The sequence below is a fragment of the Eublepharis macularius genome, chromosome 7 (genome assembly GCF_028583425.1).
Source record: "Eublepharis macularius isolate TG4126 chromosome 7, MPM_Emac_v1.0, whole genome shotgun sequence".
Lineage (NCBI taxonomy): Eukaryota > Metazoa > Chordata > Lepidosauria > Squamata > Eublepharidae > Eublepharis > Eublepharis macularius.
Window position 1 is genome coordinate 88702607 of NC_072796.1, and position 7435 is coordinate 88710041.

General features: G+C 40.6%; 1 long non-coding RNA gene across 1 annotated transcript; it reads right to left on the bottom strand.

Moving 5' to 3' along the window:
• Nucleotides 1-1435: 1435 nt before the first annotated feature.
• Nucleotides 1436-7203, bottom strand: LOC129333005 (uncharacterized). Its single transcript, XR_008597383.1, has 3 exons — nt 7120-7203; nt 3859-4064; nt 1436-2186 (listed from the first exon to the last, which is right to left on the bottom strand). It is a non-coding gene; the product is annotated as an uncharacterized LOC129333005 (long non-coding RNA).
• Between the last annotated feature and the right edge of the window lie 232 nt (nt 7204-7435).

Sequence of the window (7435 nt, forward strand, 5' to 3'; positions counted from 1 at the left end):
TAAGTATGTGCTTCTCACTTGGTTAAAATGGAATTTGAAAGACCCTCATGCAACTTGGCAAGTGAGAACACTTCAACTTCCTGTGATCTGCTACAGTACATCATGTACTCACCTATACAAAAATGCCAATTACCTTGTTGAAATGAATGAGTCACTGGTGAGTTAGTACTGATAACTCTGGCTGTGCCTTAAAAACCAAAAGGCTGAACAGCAGGAGGAAAAGGACAATAGCAGTCTTATCCTGGCTATGAAGAAATTGCTGTGAAGCAATGTGTCTCATGTGCTGGATTACAGGCAATTTTGTTTGACTATATGTACGGTGGAGGCAGTGGTTAAATGAGCTTGGATGAGGAAGAACAAAAGGTTCTTTGGATCTTAAATTATAATAAAAGATATGGCATACATACTCTTGGATACATGCACAAAAATGGAATTCTAGAGGTTCTTTTGATCCCAAATATGATGTTGGCTTTACATCCGTGCACAGGGACAGAAAGTTTAGGTAAATTATAATAAAAGCTATGGCAGCTTGTCGTCTTGGATACATTGATAAAAATGGAATTCTGTATTTTTTTTGTTGAAACAAAATTGCTGCAATAACTGTTCATGATGATGTAAGACTACAAAATTAGTTATGAGTAAATGCCTATTGGCTTGCTTCAGTTTAAACTTGCTTTTATTCAAACTTTTCTTGCAAACACTTGAAAAATCCTTCACTATGCCTTAAGACCTCCCAGAAAGTTTTGCACATGATCAGTGATGATGATGATGATGATGAGACCATTTTGTAAAAGTTATGAAAAAGACTATGAAATAAAAGCCCTTCATGATGGTTCTGATGAACTAAATAGCCAGTGGGAGAAGTGCTTATGAGTTGTTAAAGCTGAATCTCTTTGGTTGGACCAATGAATGGGCAACATGGTTCTGTGGATAGACGACACTAAATTTTTATTGCAGGTCTGTCTATCTAGACTTTTTGAACTTGGTCACATTCTAGATTTTACTTGAAAATAATTCAGTATCAGTATCTTTCTCAGGTTATAAAGTTTGTTCCAATTATAAAAATTACAGCAAATAAATAGAAAGAGCAGTTGTTTTGGAAATGTTGCTGAATTGTAGCCACAAGGCAAAAGAAGCAGCAGTCATCCACACTGCATTATTGGTTTGCTTTTCTTCATCAAGCAAGCCCCCTTAAATCACTATCACTGGAACGAGAAGTATACAATTGTTTTCCAAATGTAAAGACAGCCAAAGACAACAATATAAAACTCAAGATACAGAAATCTTTCAAAGTTTTAGATGGGAATTCGGATGCGATTCTGATTTGATAACTGAAAAGGCAACAAGAAAATAATTTTGAAGTGCAAGTTTCTGGATCTGGAAACCTGGAGTTTTAGAAGATTGCCTTTAAATAAATCAGAATGTCAGTGTTTTGTGGAAAATGCATCCAGCAAATAAAGAATCAAGATTTGAACCAAAGGATACCTATTCTGTAATATTATTAAAGCTCCAAATATGAATTATTTTGAACATTCATGACATCATCCGACCTGCCTCTTTTCAGTGCTTTATTTTCCTAGTGTGCAGAAATCAAAATAAGCAGCAACGGGGAGAGAAAGGGACTCAGCAAATACATGCCCATCAAAGATCTCCCCCAAACCAGAAAAGTTAGTTGAGTATCCCATCCAATATGATTGTCCCAAGAGGTTTATGCGTGCAGTGTTTCTAGTAATAGCATGGCAGCATGCCTGAAAGAGAGAAGCAAACATGTTTCTTGCCTGTATAAACTATGCCTGCATGAGTAGTTTCCTTGCATTGGTTATATGGGTCTAAAATCAGGAACAAAACTTGCAAGACAAATTAATTTACAACAGAATTTCTTTAACTTGAAGCCTTTTACCATATAGAACACTACACAGATTTATATAACTAAGAACATTGGCCACTGTGTTACACAGAGTGTTGAACTGGATGGGCCATTGGCCTGATCCAACATGGCTCCTCTTATGTTCTTATGTTCACATATGCATAAACAGTCAGCAGCAATTTGCAAGATAGTCTCTCTGATTTCATTTCAACAACTGGTTCTCATTTACAACGACTTTATGATGAGCCAAGTCCAGCTTCTCCAATTGATTAGGTGCTGAATTCTTCCAGTGCACTCCTCTTGCAAAAGGAATTCAATTCTAAAATTGGAGAGCAAAGAAATTGGGCTACAAGCTGTTGTTTGAAAGACATAGTCCTTACACAAAGCAGTAAGAGCCCCAAAACTCTTATCCAAAACAGCAAAACAGATTCTCTCTCTGTTAAACTTCACTCACTAACTCTATCCATGCTTGGCTAAACCAACCAGCCCCTGGGGGTTACATCTGCACTCTCTCTTTCTGTAAGGTGGGCTGAAAAGCAGAGCCAAATGAAATGAGGCATGAGAGATCAGTAATGAAGAAAGATAAGAGCTCTCTCTCTCTCTCTCTCTCTCTCTCTCTGTATACATTTTGAAGAATAAACCTCTTGTTCACACATTTTTAAAATAAAATTTAAGTGTGAGCTAAGGGACCATATTCTTGCATATCTCCAGTACTGCCAGACTGGTTTACTTCCATTATTAGATCCAGGCTGGAAGAAAAAAATACTAAAAGCACTAATATACAAAGAGATAAAACCCTAGAGGAGGTCAGGGTGTAGTGCCTCATTCTCAAGTAGTCTGCTTTTATTATTTTTTTAAGGAGACCCACTCGAAGATGTTAGAGGGAAAGGTGTGAGAAAACATTTTCTTGCCCTCAATATCAGAGGAAAAAATTAAACCTTAGCGCTGGCTCCCTGAACATCCAGGTGCATTCCAGTTTTTATTTTATTTATTGCATTTACAGTTCACCCTCCCCACAAGCAGGCTGAGAGTGGATCCCAACAATTAAGATACGTAAAAAATAAAACACTAGAAGCATAAAAATAAATTACAGCTTGTTAAAACATCCTAAATGCAGTGCATATATTGCGCAATCCCATCTTCAGTCATTTGGGCCCTGCGACAGGGTGGCCAACTATGGAATGAACAACAAAAACAAGGGAGCAGATGCCCCTCTTGGTAGGAGACTGGTTGTGTAATGCACCTGCTTCAACCACCATAAGCCTGGCAGAACATCTTCATCTTACAGGTCCGGTGGAACAATAACAGGTCCCGCTAAGCCTGAGTTTCCACAGATAGAGAGTTCCATCAGGTTGGTGCCAGGGCCGAAAAAGCTCTTGCCCTGGTCGAGGTCTGATGAAACTCCTTGGGGCCAGGGATCACTAGTAGATGTTTGTCTGCTGAATGGAGCACCTTCTGGGCAATAAAGGGTGAGAGGTGGTCCTGCTGGTATGCCAGTCCCAATCCTCTAAGGTCCTTAAAGATTAAAACCAAGACCTTGAACCTGATCCAGAACTCCATCAGAAGCCAGGGCAGCTGGCATGAGACAGGTGTTACGTGTGACTGGAATGGAGTCCCAGTCAAAATATGTGCTGCTGCATTCTTGGCCAGTTGTAATCTCCAGAGCAGGCCCAAGGGCAGCCCAGCATAGAACAAGTTACAGTAATCCAGTCTGGAGGTTTCACATACATGCCAAAATTCTTGTAATGGCTTGAGGAGGAAGCAGCAGATTCAATATTATACTGAAGAGATAATCATTCATTGCTTAGAGAGGAAATTTTTATATTCATTAATCTCATCCTTAAGCACCCCAGATATTCTTGTTTCACAAAGAAGCAAACATTCTCTTCAATAAACCACCAGTTCAAAACTGTATTTATGCAAATGCTATTAGCTTACTCCTGTTATTAAGGAACAACAGTAATAGCCATGTTCAAAAGATAATTACTCACCATCGCACTATTCAAATGCTTAAAGGGTTCCCAGGTTCTTGCAAGGAGAACTTTCCCCCCTCCAAACCCTTTAACTGGAATAATGACTTCAAGAACAAAGCCTGGGAAATTCTTCCCAAGGAACAGAATAATTCCTAGTAGTTATTCTGTGTTTGCCAGGACTTAATTTGAATCAGCGCTCAGTCTCTGAATCCATTGCAAATGCCCTGGGATATGAAACAACAATAAAGAAATAATAGTGTTTCCAAGCCTATGTAGATTGTATTCTTGCTTACCACCAATTAATCACATAATCCTTCATTAATATTTGGTACCAGCGTACAGTGGTTATAATTAACTGCATACCAGAATCACTTGTTTTAAAAAGCAAAAATTTTGCCATCTTTAATATTCTAGTGTTTTCTGCAATGGAAGATAAAGTTTCCCATTGTTGTTTTTGCTGTGCTGAAAGGTACAGGCCTCAGATTATTTTCTTGTCAAGGCAAAAGATGAGCAGAGCTGGTTTGCAATTGACTTTCTCTGCACAGAGGCTCTAGCCTTCCTTGCTGGTCTTCCATCTAAGTACTAACCCTGGCTGACCCTTTTTAACTTCCAAGCTTGAGCTCAGGGCTATTCAGGCTGCTATTGCCCCAGCAGCCCAACATAACACGAGGCAATAATTACACAGACAAGTATGTGTGGGTTCAACTAGTTTGTACTTATTTAACCATTTTAACTGCTGATCTTTGCCAACGTTTATAGTATAAGCTGGCAACTTGAGGCCTGCTCCATAATTTATTGTCTGATATATTTGTTAAGAAGTGCACATCAACTTTTTCTCTATCATCAGCAATTGCACAATATTTCTATGGTCCAGTACTAGAGGTGGGCACGATAAAAAAAAATACCGATCAAGCTGATCGTGGATCCGCGTGGGTGACGACCACAGATCACCGATCCACCCCAAACAAGTCCCGTTTCTGATCGGGGATCAGGGATCGGGGAGGCCAAAGCGGAGGGGTGCCCCCCCACACTTAGAGCAGAGGGGAAAAAAAGTTTTTAACCTGGCGACGAGCCGCCTCCCCTCAGGGAGAGGACGTTTTCACACACATGCACGCACGCACTTAGAGCAGGGGGGGGGGAGTTTTTAACCCATCCCTGCCTTTCCAAATAGAGAGAGAGAGAGACACCCCGTCAACATGTTTCAGCCAGCTTTTAAAAAAATAGCAGGGATAGAATCCTCCATTCCTCCCCACCCGGTTTTAAAAGCAAGCAGCCAGTCTTCCAAAAGCATATTTTAAACAGGAAGAAAGTAAAACCAGGATCCACACGGATCCTCGCGGATCCTATGGTTTTTTTAAATAGGAAAACCACAAATGAAACATCAAAACACATATCACAGCCAGGTCCACAGACTGAAATATAAAAAACACAGATCCAAAAATATTTGGCGCTGCCACAGTGAAAAAACATGAATCTGAGACACGGATCCTCATGAATTTATATGATTTTTACATTGAAACAAAACAAAAAAGCTGTCATATTTTAGATCTTTTGGTCCTTTTTGTGGCATTGGACATGATCTGGGACAGTATACTGGATTTTGGGTGGCCCCATGTAAAAATCAAGAGGATCCATGAGGATCCGTGCATTTGAACCATGTTTTTGCGCCGTGGCGCTGCCACAAAGCAGTGGATGAATGATTTTTTTTGTCCCATTTGTGGATATGGACATGATCTGGTTTAGTATGGTGGATTTTGGGTGGCTCCATGTAAAAATTAAGAGGATCCATGAGGATCCGTGCTTTTGAACCATGTTTTTGCATCATGTTTTTGCATCATGGCGCTGCCACAAAGCGGTGGATGAATGATTTTTTTGGTCCCATTTGTGGATATGGACATGATCTGGTTTAGTATGGTGGATTTTGGGTGGTCCCATGTAAAAACCTAGAGGATCCATGCGGATCCGTGATTTTGAACTGTATTTTTGCGCCGTGGCGGTTCCATGAAGTAGTGGATGGCTGAATTTTTTGGTCCCATTTGTGGCAACAGACATGGTCTGTGATTGTGTGGTGGATTTTGGGTGGCCCCACTTAAAAATCAAGAGGATCCATGCAGATCTGTGCTTTTTTAGCATGTTTTTGTGCCGTGGCAGCGCCACAGATTAGTGGATGCATGATTGTTTTGTTGCTGTCTGTAGACTAGAACACGATCTATAATAGGACAGCCTTTTTGTTTTGTTTCAATATAAAAATCATATGAACTCATGAGGATCCATTTAAAATCATCTGGATCCAGCTTTTACCCACTCCCTTTTAAACACACACACAGAGCTGTGAATGAGGTTTTCCCACAAAATACAGTGTTTTAAAAGCAGGTTAAAAACAGAGAGTGACAGACAGAAAAACAGCCATTCCTCCTACAAAGCCCCGTTTTTTTAAAAATCAAAAAAGGTTTCAAGTGCCCATGGCTACAGAACACCCCATTCCCCCTCCCTCCCCTGGCTGTCTTCTCCCAACTGGTGAGTGCGTTGCTGCTCCGTGGAAGGAATCCCTGCTGATCAAGGAAAGCTGGGCTTCCATTCGGGTTGACAGAAGGAGGGGAAACACAGCTCAGGCATTCCCCTGGCTCCGTTGCCAGGGCAATAGTTTACTGGCGCAAGAGTGTCTGCATCCCCGATCCGAGCACGGATGCCCTGATCCAGGCCCCTCCCGATTGCTGGATCATTGGGTGTAGCTGATCACGATCTGCTGAGTCATGATCGCGCGATTGCCATTGTTGTGGTTTTTTTCCGATCGTAATGCAGATCGTGCCCATCTCTATCCAGTACTTTACATAGAAAGGTTGGGAGCAGCATTTTGGATATTAAGGTTTTATCTTTATGTCCAAAGACTGTAACTTTGATTTTCTCCATATTGTAAAAGATGAATGGTGATCTCCTGGATAATTACAAATAAGTAGCAATACCTTATTCATGGGACCAGAACACATAAGGTGTTACTTTGCTTACCACATAAGTGACTGGGATGGCCTACTGAATCACAAATTGTCATGCCTGGGTATTACCCAGGATGCAATGAAATAACGAGTAGTCAAGAATTGACCCAGCTCACCAGAAGACATTTTAGGGACTTTGATTATGAGAGCATGTTAATCAGAGCCCACAGTGTGTTCATCCTTCTCAGCTGGCATTTTCCCTCCAACAAAAATGCCAGATTATCTACCTGAGTTAATTATTCAAAGTATAAAACAGCTTTTATGCTAGCGCCCCTGAATGCCCTACCTTCAGCAGTGACGCTACGAAGATTCAGTGGAATTCCATCCATATTCAGACAGACTCTGCAATTGTGTCAGCAACAAAATTGACTCTGTAGACCACATTTTCTTTGATTGTCTTAAATTCTTAGAAATAAGAGCTGAATTGATCTCCCCATTATTTAACAAGAACTCTCTTTCTCCAGGAAGTGAAACCATCCTGGCTACTCAGAGACAAAGATAAACTACTTTGTGTGTGGTGAAATTTCTGGCAGCTGTTGTTAAGTTACTTGATAACTAACATTTAAGTTCTCCTCCTGCGGGATGAGGGTTTGCTGTTTATG